Genomic DNA, 16,561 nt, shown 5'->3' with positions numbered 1-16,561 from the left:
GGTCTGGATAATAATACAATAAGGTGGATAAGAACCGTCTGACAGATAGGAAGCAATGAGTTATTAATCAATGGTATTAGATAAGAATAGAAAGAAAAATCTACTCATATGCCTCGCAATGGGGCTAGGATTATTATCATTAAACAGATTCATTAAGGAACAGAAAAAAAATGTAAATGTTGACAGCATCCTAAACTGATGATTCTGAAATAAGATGTGTGTCAAATGCAAAAGGGTATTAAGGATCAAAATCTTAAGATCCAAATGACAGAGACGTGTACAAGCCAGAACAATGCAGTATTTAATAGTATCTTAACATTTAAAGTTGTTGAATACTGATATAAAATTTGGTTTTGAACTTCAAAATACAGAGTTTTCTCTATGTGAGCATATGACTATGTCACATTACTCTGCACCAGCACGGTCTGGTTGTGAAACTTGCTCCCTTGCAAAGCAAACTAAAAACAAAATTGCTGCCACTGTGGTCATGCAAGATCATTTAGCTTCTTTTCTTAGAGTAAGGATATTTGTTCTAATGGTTAAAGTTTAAAGCTTAAAATAATCTCATACAATGTCTTTAAGTTCTTCTTTGTAAACAGCGTACTTCTTTAATTTTCATCTTCAATTTCCACCCTCCCTGAACAGTCAAAGCCTTTTCATTGCTGATTTGTAGTACAGGAGGTGACATTGAGCTGTCCCCACAGAGACACTGTATGCACATAACGCTCGCTGTATAATGGGTAGGTACTCCCTCTCCCTTTCACTTCCATTACAGACCTGCCTTGAAGAGGTTCAGTCTGACCCTTATCTATTAAAGGGCAAGATCTTGCATGACAGGCATTATTCTGAGGTGAAATGTATGTTCATTGCTATGTGGTTTTTCATCTCATTGGACATATGGCGGAGAAGATCAGAGTGATAAATCTTTATTCTGAATTTGCAACATCCCTTAAAGTTGAGCAATTAAATATGACAGTTGAATATATTCAGGATAAACTCCATAACAGCAGCAAGGCATGAAGTTCATCACATCCTCCTCTCCCCCCCCCCCCCCTTTCTCTTACTAACACAGGAGCATCCTTTTCCTTGCACAGAATATGCAGCCCCAACTTACTTGTGCTACTCCAAGAATAAAGACTAACTTCTAATCAGGACATGTAAGATAGGACAAGTTATCTTTTAGTAAAATGTACAGGTAATAGAAAGTAAAGCCAGGACTACGGGCTAGGTTTGGATTTCATGCAAGCAGGTGCACCTCAAGTGGTACCAGGACACTTCCAGGCTGTATGTGGAATAGGTTTATCCTACCTTTTGTGCAGAGGCACAAATCGCTGCACTTTTACTTGGGCACGTTATGTACTTTTGCCAGTAGGCCGTTAACCTGAAGTCCAAAACCAGCTTCAACTTGCACAATGTCATGCATAAACCATGGCCAGAAGTTTCACATTATTTCAGTTTATGTAACTACCATATTAAGCTCAAGGCCCAAGGAGGATACTGAACAATATCTTATTGTACAGGCTATTAAGATTCAATATTACAGGGACAATGCTACTAAACCCCCCCATTTCATTCATCTCAGAAATCTTGGAAATTTAATACCAAAGGACTTTGAGACCTTTGGACTGTATTGTAAACCTGCTGCTTAAACTTTCAAATACTTCCCAGTGAAGTCCACATACATAATTCCTGTTTAATTAGACATCGTTTTACAAGAAGTGAAACTGAGACCAAGTTGAGGCAGTACAAAAGTTCGGCTCCTGCATTATGATTTGGTAAAGCTCCACTGTAATGTTTTTCCCCCCTTGAAACAATACAGAAAAAGCATATCAGCAATGATTTAAACCAATCATTGCTTCAGAACAGGAAATAATATTTGAAAGAGGAGAAAAAAGCATTCCATTTACTTTCACTATTAGTAAAAACAACAAAAAGGTTTATACTGCCAGCCACATCCTGCAAAGATTTAACTAATAAAGCAACAGCATAATTACTAAATAAGTTTTAAACAAATTTGTAAAAAGAATAGCCTACTTTTGCTGGAGGCAAAGGATATCTAAATATGTTGCAGAACTGGATTCAGAGACCTCAGCATCCTGCCAGGCTGGTCCAATACAAATTACGTTTGTAGTCATTCCAGGGGCCTTGAGTCTGACTCCCTACTATAAAGTGTATGTACGCTTACATCTATGCGATATTCATCTCCAAATACATGTGATAAAATGTATAATGCTATGTATGAGCTCAGACTAGTAGGGCTTCTGCAATGGTTGAATCGTTTGAAGTGCCAAGAATGAAATTCACTCTGGCTCCATCTGCATTAAAAAAAAAAACACCACACCACACCCCTAATAGACAGTAAATGATTGTCATTAGAAAAGTTCATGTATTCAACCTGTTCTAGAATCTATGTTTAAACAAAACAGATTAAATCAAATGCACCCCCCTGGTGGTCAACAAAACAACAGGATTGAAGTTGGTCGAATTTTTTTTTTTTCTGTACAAATATTTTTTACTGTTAAACTGCAAAATCAAGTTCCGACATGTTAACATTAACACTGGGGAAAGGACTACAAGACCATATGCTAATTATCTTTCAGCATTGCTTCAGGTAAAGTGGAAGAAAAGTTCAAATAAGCAATTGGTGACTAGATTTGTAATAAAATAACAAGTGAATCTTTTTCAAGCCTTTTCCAAAATACCAGAAGTGATTAGAACACATTATGGACCAGTCACTTGCCAAGTTTCATGTTTGAAATCAAAGCTGTTTTAAAATTTCCTGAACAACAGAAAAAGCATTTTAAAACTGGTAACATTCAGTCGTGGTGATATAAGCAAATACCAGCCAATCTGAATCTTGGAACATTCTTGATCTAATGCCTTTGTGTTGCCACTAAGCCCAGAAAAATATTTCAGGCCCAATTACTAAGACAGTGAAAATAATATTCACAAATTAAAAAAGAAAAAAAAAGAAAAAAGTATCATTTACATATTACTCAACTAAACTCTTTAGTTCTTCAACATACCTTAATAGAACTAAAACCAGAGATCCTTCAAGACCTTTTGTCATCACAACTCTGAGATGCACCTCCAAATACTAAAGTGGACCTTGCTTGTAATTCGCATAGAAGGTCAAAAAGCCTCCACAAAGATCTCAGCACACTTAAAGCACGCTCTCTACAAATAGTATACAGAACATATCGATAATATAGTATCATGGAAGAGCTGTTTCATTCCATTTTACATGCTGAGGAACTCTGAATCAATGCAGATGAGTACCAACCACTCTCCTCCTACCAATACTAAGCAATGCATGGGAACTGAGGAACTGAACCCAAACCAGATCTGAACAAGATCCATCAGAAAGGTGCTTGAAAAATACACTAAGCCTGCCAGGAAACAAAACTCCTAATGCTATTCTACTCTGGGGTGATCTGTTTAAAGATTGTTGCATGTTTACTCTAGTGTGTGCAAGCAGAAAAAGAAAAGAGTGATAATAAGCCAAACTTAAAGGCAACCGTTTACAAGAAAAAGTACAAGAGTTTAGGATTTATATACACCTATAAATTCTCATTATGCATCTGTGTTTACTGAAGACTGTTACATAAAATACTGCATCATTTAATGTCAATTCAATGGAGGTTTGTTTTCAATTACACATCGTCAAATGCCCCTACAATCACTTGGTACAATGACTAGGCAGAAATTTCCAGACATATCCAGCCTTTTCTCCCCGAATCTCAAAATGATTTAGAAGCTTTCTTTTCCCACAAACAAATACAATAATGCTGACTACAGCTACATTATTCCCTCAGCGATCTAGAGATGCTTGGACAGAACTTGAAATTCCAGCTACCAGGTCTTCTGCTATAACCACTTAACATGAGACCCTCCCTCATGCATTCTTGTCTTTAAGCTTAAGCTTTTATTTTTTATTTTTTTTAAACAATGCATACAATATTAATAGCTTTAGATTTCCTAACTGCGTCTGGAACTCATGTTTGGACAAAAGAGAAGCTTTCCATCTCCTGAGCCATACCACAAACTAGCCCAGAATTATAAGTAATCAACGGTCCTGTCTTCATTGACTGGAAGTTTGCATTAACATAAAATAACCAGTACGATAGGGCCCTGACATTCAGAGAGCCAAAGATCTCTCAAAATAACTGTATTTAGAATTCACCAATTCATTGGTGAATTCCAGGAGAAAAGTTGTTTTATCTTTGTTCTAAGTCACATAAAGTCCAAAGGGAGAAAGTCCCACATAAGCGTATATAGAACTACTTACCTCTGCTAGCTGCTGAAAATCCCACTGTGTTAAGTAAGATGGATACCATGGCCACCAGACATATTAACCTATAAAATCTGCACTCCCTTATTTTTAGGGAAACATTAATGAGATGTTCCAGGTCAGTGTCTACTTGTAGACTTTTGAAGAGTAACGTCCACTATTTCTCTAAGTGTAGCATGATAATTCATGTACCACTGGTGGGGCTCTTCCTGATGGCCTGCAGGAAACTAGTTAGTCACCTTATTCTGGTCCACCTTATTCCCAGTTGCTAAACTGCGTTAAAAAGGAGGGGAAAAAAAGACATCCAAACATGCATTCAACATTTAAATTTGCACTGAAATCAGTGGTTTGATCTCAGACAGCTACACAAATCCAAGCTGGAGAGGAGAAAATTCTTACAGCTATGAATAAGAGGAGAATTAGCCAAGATTTGGTAAGATGCCTCCCACATTAATGTGTATCCGTAGCAGGAAAAAATTAAGAACCATAACTTTAAGTTTCGACAAACACAGCATCAATTAGCAAGGGTTCTTAGCTTTGAGCTATCACTGTACTAAAAACCAGAGATGTTCAGGAAACACATTACCCTCAAAAGTGATTTCACATACAGTCTGTCTGTAAACACGTTGCCCTTTTAGGTAAAATGGCAATTGGTTGAAAGCCAGAAATATTAAGTGGAAGGGATCTTTAAAGATAGCTCGTAACCCTAGGAAAAAAAAAAAAAAAAGAAAAAAAAGGGAGGCTGAAATAGGTAAGTACAGCAGTAGGGGTGGAGGGAGAGCAGAAAGAAACGTCACTTTTGCTTTGATTTTGTTTGTTTACACATATTGTATATGTAATATATATAAGAGAAACGCAAGTGTTTTTCTTTTCATAATCTTGTATGCATCTCTGAAGAATGTGACCTGTACCAATCCCCAATTTTTTACTTTTTTTTGTGCAAAAATAATATTTTTATATTGTCATAGACAGCTTACAAAAGACAGCTTGAAAATCACGGTTAAGGTTACAATGCTGTAGTGGTTTCCTTGAGTAAAAACTTTAAAAAAAAAAATAATCCTTATTTTCCATTTCTGTTGTACCTTTCTTTTACATTTTAAATGTTATGATACAATTTTCTTGCAAGGACAGCTTTCAGGTTGTTGGACACAGAGCATGGGCCTATTGTATTTAATATTGGAGTTGGAAGCATTAAGCAAGAAACAGCTTTTTACTCTTCCAGGAGTCCAAAATACTGTTTGTTATGTTTCTTACTGCAACTTCTCAATCAATACTTGGAAAAATACATATCTTGCTAAAAGAACCACTAGAACTTTCAATATGGAGTTGAAGCAGTATGTCACCTCATTTAAGGATTTCATAAACTCTTGTAAAATAAAAAGTATTTCTGTCCTTGTCATTACTTGAAGGAGAGAGACAGATAAGCCAGACTGGACAGTGAGAAAGACAATCTGATCCTTCTTTACTCATCATACTGAACTCTTTCAAATGGAGATTAAAGTACAAAGATCCAAAACACAGCTCAGTTCTATCCGAGAACTGAAATAGCACTCCTGCCAGTGAAACTCCTACAGATAACTGTTACTATTGCTCAACCTTGAATATCAGTACCATTAGCAGAAGATTAAAAGCTAAAACAATGCACTCCAGGTTTAGTGCCAAGGGTGAAGAGAAGCAGTATAATGAAGTGAATCATATTGCAGATCTCTTCTTGCAATCAAGTAGCACGGTTCTTCATAATGTCATGTCACGCCATGCCAAGTGGGACGTGCACCGAGAACCAAAACAGCAGTCCTCTCTGCTTGACCTAAACCAAACAACCACGCAAAGACAATAAATAGGGTCTAGGACCCTTTCTGAACTACGACTTCTGTAGTTTTTAACCACCTCTTCATAGTCAGTGCTGTAGTCTGTATTTAAGACGGACACTGTGTGAGCAATGCCATGTGAACTACCCAGTGGTAAGCTCCTACCCACCCTCCTCCTTTTCTATAGAGATGCCCAGAAGCATCCTTCTATTTTTCTTCACTATAGACAAGGACTACAGAGCTCAAGGGCTTCACACCTTATTTATGAAGACATCCTTATGTGGTCTTTGTCACATTCCAGTCTCCCATTATTTTTTGACAAATGGGAGAAGTTGGGCCTCTGTTAATAACTGTTGGTAAAAATAAGACAAGGCCCGGGGCGGGGGGAGGGAGGAAATATATTAGGTGTAATCTGGCATAGCCAAATGTAACTTCTGAGCAATGATCAGAGAGATTTCTTGCATAATGTCTGTTGGCTAATATTCACTGAAGATCCTCTCCCTTTTACAAAGCTTTATAGCAAATTCTGAAAGCACCATCCCGTTCATTACATGATCAGGAAAGGTCAAATTTATGATAGATCAAACGCTCATCCTCATGCCTGATGCTCATACAGAGCTCAAACTCTGAATGAACAAAGCAATACCCATGCATCCTTTAACTCTGATAACAAACTCAGTTAATCAGAATCATTATGGGCTCTGAGAGATCACACAATGGACAAATAAAAGCTACGAACAATAAACTATCTTCTTGCAGAACTGTACCTGTTATTCTTACTATCCTGCCCCCCCAAGGAGCATTAAAGATGACAGCTCCCACACCAACTCAGCAAGTGCTTACCCTAAAAATAAGGTAGCACTGAGAGCAGATGAAACTACCCCCCTTTTGAGCAGGAAGAGGGCCAAGAAGCATAAAAACCACGAGTAAGAGCAATTGAAAATGAAGAATGAAGAGGTTGATTCCCTCATAAAGAAGCTCTCAACTTTGATGACCTTGACCTAAGATCACCGGGGACTGTAGGACAACTAGCAGGTATTAAACTGTGGTATTGTATGCTTGTAGCTAATGGAGGATGTGATTGCTAAGCACCGACTGTTTGAATATGCAGTGAGAGTAATTAATAATGACTAAGAACTAACCAGTGCCTATATGCATTGTTAATGAACGCCAGCGTCTTATAAAGATTTGCTTTTAAGCTTTACACTGGCCTGATTTACCAGTCTTCCTAAAGCTCCCATCACAGAAATATCCCATTCCCTGACATGTGCACATATTTAGCTGTAAAAATAAGGAGAAAGGACAAGTCCCTGAAGCCTCCCCCAAAAGCAGCAGCAGGAAAGCTGTAAGGCAAGCTCCACAGTGGACTGATTTTAATGAGTAAATTATAGGCTACCAACTTGTCTAATCAAGCAATACACTGGACACAATAGGCTGGGTGCTAAAAAGCTGAGGAGCACTTGAATTTGTTATAACTGATGCTGATACCTGGCTTCCCACTACACTGGTCACATGTTGCATCACATTATCAAATAATAGAAAGAGAAAGAGGGGAAAGAATTGGCTCTAGCATACATTAGGTAGATGAAAGGAATGAAAAAGATACCTTGATGCTTTTCTTGTCATAGGTTTGCCAGTGATAAGGAGAAAAACAAAACAAACAAAAACCCAAGCAAGTAAACTTATATAGTCTGTTTCTCTTACGGCAAATTTCAATTGACAGCAAGTCATAGATAGCACATGAAGAGTTAAAACCCTCCATCTTTCTGGGAGATTGTTTTATTAATGGAAAGTAAAAGTTCAGGTGAACCTCTCCAAACCCATAACTGCCTTTAGGTCTCCTTTCTTCAGACGTTTCAGACCATACTCCAAGCACTCCTTAATTCAGAGAAACATTTTCAGCTGCATTATTCAATCAGCAGAACCTGATCAAACCTTTCAGTATGAATCATTTTCAAGATATATGTTAGCATATCTTAAGAAAATACTGACAGACTGTTTACCATTATCTTCTACCCTCTCGGTATTTTGCAATAAAGAACTCTGAGAGCCTCAATCAGCAATCTGAAAATGGCCTTCATCCCATGAGAAGATCAATTCAATCAATCAATCTTTATCAAGCATAAAGAGACAAGTGGTTTGCCAAAGGTCATAGACCAAATCATTGGTTAAACCTGGAATAACTAAGGATATCCATCTCTGGACACCAGTTTTTTCTCATGGTTTTCTTCAGGCTAAAAGTGTGCTGTCTGGATATATCCTCTCCCTAATTATCTTTTACATAAATACACCAATTTCAAGAAAATATGCTAGAGGAGAATAACCACGAATAAAAAAAAAAAAAAAGCTTATTCCTACTACCTTCATACAAAATAGGGGGTAGAAAGAGACACTAAAATTCCCCCAGACAAGAACAGCAGTACCAGTTCACACCTTTCAGTTCACACCTTGACTCATGAATTCCCATGCTCACTGAATTAATTTTTTTTTTTTTGAAAATTACTGGAAATGCATTCTTTTCCTCTACCACCCTTCCACAGTCCCGGGGTGGTGGTGGGGAACCACCTTTGAGTAGAAGTCTTCTTGAGATGGGAGATGTGTCACCAAGAAGTGCTATATTGATGAGTAAATAAATAAATTTTCTGCTTTCAATCAACAGCTAAAGATGTCAGAAGACTAGACCTGCATTCCAGATCTGTTAAGTACTTACCATTTTATTTTGGCTAAAATGAATGATTTGTATGCCCTATGGAGATTCTGTGAGGTTTAACAAACATTGTGAAAGAGAATGAAGGATCTTAAACAAAACTAAAATATGTGATTAGTGGGATCTCCTAGGATTTTAGGAATCTCCTATCTTTATCTGCTGATGTCTCAGAAGATGTCAAGGACATTATTGTAACCTGGATTAAGGGGAAAAATTGATTTCCACTGTATTTCAGTTTCTGCAGCTTCCCATTGGTCAGCTTCTGGCTTCAAATAACAAAGAATATCAATGTGTTAATTGCACAAGGCACATTTAGACACAATCACTTGGGAAGGGTTACATAAAAGACCTCAAGACTGCATAAACAATCTGAAGCTGTTAAATAGTCATTCATTAGTACACCCTTCAGTTGCTTGAGGTGGGGGAAAGACAGCATAATCCGGAAGCGTTAATGAATGGGTTAGCAATAGGCTACATACAAGCAAGTATTTTCAGTGGTGTGTTCAATTCTTTTCCCCTCAAGTAAACTGCAACATAGAAGAGCAATTCTCTTACAGCTACCCCAGACCCTCACAAGAAGCTGGGTTCCAGCCACAGCAGCAAAGATGCCAAGAGGGATGAGGTAGCCGCTATATGGGAATGGAGAAGGTGCAACATGACACGGTCTGCAAGATGGAAGGTGGCCTCAAAATCAAAATGCAGCCCTAATTCTAGCAGATGCTGTGCTGCAGGTGGGAGAATCTGCAAGAGTAGACTGGGTGTTAGGTTGCAGTGTCCTTTTCACATTTTATGAGATTTTTGCTTCTACCTGTTTGATTTCTGTGCTTTCCCTTTTACGCATCAGCAGCCATTTCAAGGGGTTATCACAGAAGACAAGTCTAAAAATATCTTTCTTCTTCAACAAGTAGTATGATTGCTCCATTAGCCAATGCTATCACTTCTCCAGAGGCTGTCACTAAAATGGCAACTGATACCTACATAGGAAATAACCACAATACCTCAGACCTCACGGCATGACAGCAGTGTGTAAATACTGTCTACTGTGCACACAGAACTTTATTTTCTACTTGCATCTTCTTTATAATCATGTGTCTCCAGGGATTTCAATGCAGTAACCCACAATTTGACCCTCATTTATACCTTAATCAGGCCTACTGCATGTGCTGCAAGCTGCCTAAAGAAGCTGGAAAACCTGAAACAAAACAGAGTCATTTTCAAGGCTTCTGCCTTTCCTACCTGCACTCTGGAGGAATGCTGTTCGGACATCCTGCACATTTGAAGTACCTGCAGACAGTTTACCTCTATGATTATTTCATTACTGAGGCCAAAATTTTGGCACGCAATCAAATGGCTCCTGTTTATAACTAAGACTGCTGCAGAGCTCAAGTACTGATTTCTTGAAAGCACCTTGCTGCGTTAGAAATCATTACAGGTTCTTGTTGCAGGTGGTCACGACGCATTCTCTTACTGTGATTTTTTGTTTCCCATAATTATATTCTGGAATAATTATTTGGGTGGTCCAGAAAGGGAGTGAAGACAAATAACATACTGTCTCCTGCACTGGCAGAACGACACAATTTGATCCTCAGGGCAAATGTGAAAAGCTCCGCGTCTGAGTACCTCCAACTGGTACAAAAGTTTGAAATTTTATCCGAGTGTGAAGTTGGTGGCCCAGGCCCTTCTGTTTTCTTTTTCTCCTGTGCTCTACTTTATATCCCAACTCTGGCTGTATTCGGCAGTGCACATTAGTGAATTCCAAATCATCGAGCTCATATTTAGTCCCTATTTTCAACTGCACACTAGAGACCTGCACCTATTCCACAAATAGAAAGAATCCAAATGCTTTCCCCTAGGCTCCTGCTTAGGATTTCATTATTAATTATATTTGAAGGTTATACAGTTAAAATACTAACTTTTTATTTGAACATTTATATTAAGCTGCTGAGATTTCTAGCAGCTTAGCAGCATTATTTCTGTGTAAGAGAATAAGCCTCTTAAATTCTGCACGCAGGCCTCTCGTCTAAAATGAAAGATTTTAGAAAGGCACTGAAAGGTAACACTGAGTTAATGATGCTTTTTAAACTGAGACCTCAAAGACTGATCATACAGAACTCTATCAGTTATGCACCCCCTTGACCTTTTCACAAGCTCTGCCAACAGTGCCTGAATTCATCTAAAGTTTAGCAAAAAGTTAGTTCCAGATGATGGACCTCAGCCTCTTTGCTAATTACAATTCGTTACGTGGATTTTCTATTTCCACTGCAGTAAGACATTTAAATATTTGTTAGCCAATCCCAGAGGACTGTATTTAACGTTTTCCCCTGAGATAATCTTGGCTAGGTATGAGAGTCATCCACCAAGAGTGGGGGATTTTAAGATAATGAAATTTTTTTTTGCAGGCGAGGATGCTGGCGGACAGATCCTATGACCTCAGCTAAAGAAGGTCTATGCCAACAAACTGCTACCTTATAGCACAAAGTTAATTAAACTCCCGCATTTTAGATAGCTAACCATATTTTGATCTTAGATATAGAGAAAATCCAGAACACTGACGTGTATGAAAATCCAGAATTTATGATTGCATAAGACAAGAAAATTTGTTTTACTGGACAGATTTCACCTCTCTAGTACTGTTCTTTAATCACTGGATTAAAGCCAAGAATTAGATGCCCGATGGGACAAGTGCTGAAAAGCATATGGACAAAGTATGGACAAATTTTCTTTCAAATACATAGTTGTATTTATTCCTTATAACAAGACAAGCAGCATCTTCCTATACAGGTCAGAAGCTGAATTTCAACAAACGGATATCTCTCTCTCTAGATATATATAACCTTTGCCCCTCAGTGTTCCCCCAACAGACCTTCTCTTTTGTAATATTTCGCCCATACTTTTGATTCTGACATATAGACAGGTCCATTTTCACAAGACAATTTAGATTTCACAGCCAAACCTACCTACTTATAAATCTGAATAATCACATGAAGAGTCACCACTATTTGTTTGCTTGTTGCTTGTTTAAAGAATTCTTGCCAATTTGCAGCAAAGGTACTCCCTGGTCACCTTGACCAGCTGGAAAATCAAAAAATAACATGATATCATTATTTTCAAGATTGCAACTCCATAAAAGCATCTGATCAGTTTGCAAAATGAACACCCCTTAAAACAAACAAACAAAAAAAAAAACAAACACACAAAAAAAACAACCACAAAACACAAAGCTTATCCACATACCTTGAGAAACCAGAGCTCACAAAACCACCAAACAGTGCTCTTCGTTCGATTACAGCATGCCTTGTACCAAGTTACCTTGGATTGGAGCAAAGGTTGCATCTTTATAACCAGCCAACAGTTACAACTGTGTTACAGCCTTGAAATCCACCTCTTCGAAAATATATTTTCTAGAGGTCTTGAATAACCATCTACTTCGTGTACTTTGAATATGTTATATTGCCCAAGCTCCATGCAAATATTAACTTATTAATGGGAGCTGATTAAATGGTATTTAAACCTTAAGGTGCAGCAAAACAGCAGAACACTTAACTCCCCTTTAAACAAACCCACAGAAATGGCTAGATGGATTCTCTCCATGTAAAACTAGGAAGAATGAGAAGAGATGAGTTACACACAATTTAGATGCAAGTCCTCTCAGGTCTGAGACGTGTGCGAGAACATTGGTCCTTCTAAGCATACCACTAAGCAACCACAGTGCTGTTTTCCAAAGGCACAGAAAGCTGGGACCCTGCCCTCTCTCCCTCCTGCCTTTTGAACACCGAGTGTGCTTGAATGTCATGAAGCTGCACGAGGACAGCCTAAGTTTCAGCATAACTTGCCGAGACTTCGTCTCACGTGCCAAGTTTCAGCCCAGAGTGAATTTTTAACAGTCAAGTTATAAACCCGTGAAAATAGGGGCTTAGAGTTGAACTGCTGACAAACCCGTAAGTATAGCGGTGCACGCGGCGCCAATAATAGACAAAACTGCCCCATTTTATAGCACGCAGGAAGGCTGGAATTCAGCTGTTATCAGGGATAATAATAAACTTCTGCCAATGACTCAGGCTCTCAGCCTCAAATTTACATTCCCTCTGTCACTAAGAGTTTTTAAGTTAAACAATTTTACATGAAAACGCAGTCAACAGCACTTACATTACCGAGGGCATTCGTTCCCCCTGCTTTTGAACTGAAACGATGGCACAGCCTTCCTCCCGTTCCCCATCCCCTCCTCCCCTCGCCGTGCATGGACGGATCCTTGGACTCTCGTACATCCCCGATTAAACCCAGGCCCGCCCATGGCACCCAGCCCATCCATCCTCAGCCCAACTCCAGCCACCTCATTGCACCGCGGGGAGAGGCGCTAGCGCTTGGCACCGCACGGCGCCGTTCCCCTGGCGTTGTACAGCAGCTCTCAGTCCTCTTACTCCAGAGAGCAAAGGAAAAGCAGCCCACAGCACCATTGACAGATTTTTTTTTTTTTTTTCTTTTCTCCTCCTTTTTCCCCTCCAGAATACTTCTTGTTGCACTCACAAACCATCTCAAGGAAAAAAAGCTGTAGCTTAACATCGCATCCCAGTTCTTCAGTGTTCCCTCCTACTTTAAGAGCTGAGCTCAGATATGGAAAAACTAGACACACACAAAAAAAAGAGAGAAGCTTGTTTCTTGTGTAACAGGCACTTGGAAAAAAAAACATCTGGTCTGGAGGATAGAAAAGGTCCTCCAAATTGTCACCTGAGCAGCACACAGAGACCAGCTATCCAGAAACCATCTTGTGTACAACTCACCATTCCTCTGAGTGTGCTGCAGGAACGGCAAGCTATCCTTCCCTCCCTTAAAGATCAGAAATACATCAGTGACCGATACGTTTAAATTTATCTGCTCAATTTCTATATTTTATTTTTTTAATCCATCTCTCAGGAACAGCTTTTAACGCATTTAGATTTTTTTTTTTTTCTGTCATAAAATATTCTATTTATTTCCCAGCAGCTGGTGTCAAAAAAGTTGTTGTTTTCTTTAAATATTACTCTTAAATAAATAAAATCTGTTTTCATATCATGTAAAATTAGTTTTGCCTGCTGTGAGTTTGTGGCATTATGAAGTGATCATTTTTTTCCATGAATTATTCAAAATGAGGATAAAAAGGAGAAAGAGAAAGATGACGGACAACAGCACGTCGTTCCGTTTGTACAAATGCAGCAGTCCTGCTAATAGTTCACTCCGTGCAGCACAGATGAAACACTTCTTCCTTTGTTAAACGTAGCCACTAACCTTAATTTAGTATTTCAGAGAAAGGTAGTGAAAGATTTATTTCTTTCCTTGGTGTCCCCTTGTGACTTATCTAGTGGGGCAGATAATAGACATGTCTCCTTTTGCTAGCAAGACATCAATGTTTTAGACAAGAACTTTTTGGCTGCTTATACTTTGTGCTAAGGTTCAGCTGGCCCCTCATGGCCTTGAAGTCTTTTTTTTTTTTTAGTTTTATTTTATTTTTAACAACCTATTCTTTGTTTAAACCTCTGGTTTGACAGTGTCTCTCTGTCTTTTATGAAAAACTATTAGAATTGTTAACATTTCCTCTGGAGTCTTCATATTACCCTGTCTTTCAGAAGTGCTGTAACTGCACAGCTGTAATTATTCTCACTTTGAATCCTGATTGTCGTATTTGGAAGGGGATGAAGGGTGGGGATTTTAATATATCGTTCAGGCTCCCCAGGGCACGTAGTATGCACCAAAACTACTACGAACTTTTAAGATAGAAGGGCTTGCAGACTGAATTTACAGATAAACTGCTAAGACATAAAATGCCACTTTCATCAAGAATAAGAAAATGGTAATAAATTAGAGGGTGAAAAACTGTAGTAAGCTAAAAAATGCTATTTCAAATGGTTTATTGCTAAGCACTTCCTTGTAAAGGCATCTTCTCCTGAAAACAGAAGGCTTTCATTAACTTTCAGAATACGGCTACTAAGTAAAATAACAGCCTAGTGTTAAAAGAGTGGGCTTGAAACTCATGAATTTTACTTATTACAACACTGAGATCACTTAAATTCTGTTTCAACTTCTCCAACCTATATGTTATGCAAATTAAAATATTTGTATCACAGTAACACCCAAAAGGGATGGATCAGAAACAACAGTCCCTTGCATCACACAGGAGTCCCAACACCAAATATTTTCAGTAGGGATAACCTTAACCTGCCACACAATACCCATGAAAAATATTGACCTTCACTCTTTTGGACAGGAAGAAGTTTAAGTGTTTAGAAAGGAAGTAGAGATTTATTTTTATTTTATTTTTTGAGGGACGAAACTTCTTTTAAATCAGAATGAACTTCCCTCAGAACATAATACAAGTGGTAATACAAATGGATCCAAATGAAAATCCCAGTCCTGAACACTGAAATCCTGAGCTATTCACTCTGAACAGCTTCTTAAAAAGGATGTTTCACACAACGGTATGTTGATCACAAGGTCCTTCCATAACAAAGCACAAACATCTTTGTTGTCAATTAAAAGTAAGATTAGGACGAAGTAGTCACCAGTGTCCCAAATTCCATTATCCCATAGCTACAAGCCATTAGTCTTTTTTTCCAATTTAATTTTTTTAAGTAGGTCATTCTTGTGTACTCTAATTCTCTTTTTCCCCCCCTCCATCCATTCCAGCCCAATTTTGGCCAAGTTTCCACGCCCTAGAGACAAAATAAAATTGACACGTTTATTTTATGTGTGATTAGAATACGTCTGTACACACACCTCTCATCCCTACCTTGAAAGTTTCTATATGCTATACAGAAGCAACTGCAATCATCCATGCATCTTGGTTGCAAAGCCCTTCAATATTTTTCATTTGGAGAATGATGTAAATGGAAGACATTTGAGGCTTCCTAGACAAAATAGGGTTTGTTTAATGTGAAAAACATCGTAAGACCTGACTGGGGGGGACAGGGCATGGAAATCATGTCTCAAGCTATCTGAAAGGAAGGCTGAGATGTTTACAGGAGACATCAACCTCCCACCTCCAAATCAGAACAGCTGCTTCACAGCCATCTCATCACACCTACAACTCTGCTGTACTTTTGAGAATTTCCCCTCTAGGTCTCCATTGTGAAAGGAGGCCAGCTGAGGAAAATCAAACTTTACTTTGAGCTTTAGTACAAACGAGGGAGGAGAGTGGGAGTACAGCATAGATGCCCACATAGCACATGCTTTATGCAAGATACAGGAAGAATTCAGATCCAGCACTAACTTTTGTAAGAAGTTCCACATGGCTTTTGGTAGATTAAAGGTCCAGTTAGAGACCTTCCCCACTCCGCCTGCAGTCACTGGGACCAGTGTATTCCATTCACAGCCACACAAAGAAGTTACAGACTTGCTTCTCCAAACATTAAGGTACTCTTGCTTATATTGCTGTTCCCATTTTTGCTGGTTTTTGCTTTGCTACTTTTTTTTTTTCTTAAATACAAGCTCATTCAAATATACTTTAGACAAGCAAAACGTACAATTCCACTGACAAAGATGAAGTTGCACCCACATATGCCAAGAGTGAATTTATCGATAAAGATAGGAATATAATTAATGCCAGTCACCATGGCATTATGATGGAAGATAGCTCGTCAAAGAAACCTGATTTCATTCTTTGGTAAGCATACGTGTTTACTGAACATAACAGCATAAATGCAATACACTTACAGTTTCACAAGCACTTGACTCAGTACTAGCTGCACAGAATCCAATTCTGCCAATGAAAGCACATGTGGAAGG

The 16,561-nt window shown here is 38.5% G+C and overlaps 1 protein-coding gene across 44 annotated transcripts in view; it reads right to left on the bottom strand.

Annotated features, from left to right (window-relative positions):
- The window catches only part of ZBTB20 (zinc finger and BTB domain containing 20), a 522,330-nt gene that overhangs the window by 343,609 nt on the left and 162,160 nt on the right, over positions 1–16,561 (bottom strand). Inside the window, exon 1 of one of the 44 annotated variants that reach the window (XM_072044190.1) lies at positions 11,764–11,796. The exons of the other annotated variants lie outside the window; for them this stretch is intronic. The gene's annotated coding sequence lies outside the window, so the exon portion shown is untranslated. Of the gene's footprint in view, positions 1–11,763; positions 11,797–16,561 lie in introns of those variants that run through there. 44 annotated transcript variants of the gene reach the window in all.

The sequence above is a fragment of the Anas platyrhynchos genome, chromosome 1 (assembly GCF_047663525.1).
Source record: "Anas platyrhynchos isolate ZD024472 breed Pekin duck chromosome 1, IASCAAS_PekinDuck_T2T, whole genome shotgun sequence".
In the NCBI taxonomy this organism is placed as follows: Eukaryota; Metazoa; Chordata; class Aves; order Anseriformes; family Anatidae; genus Anas; species Anas platyrhynchos.
This window is presented reverse-complemented; position numbering and strand designations above follow the sequence as displayed.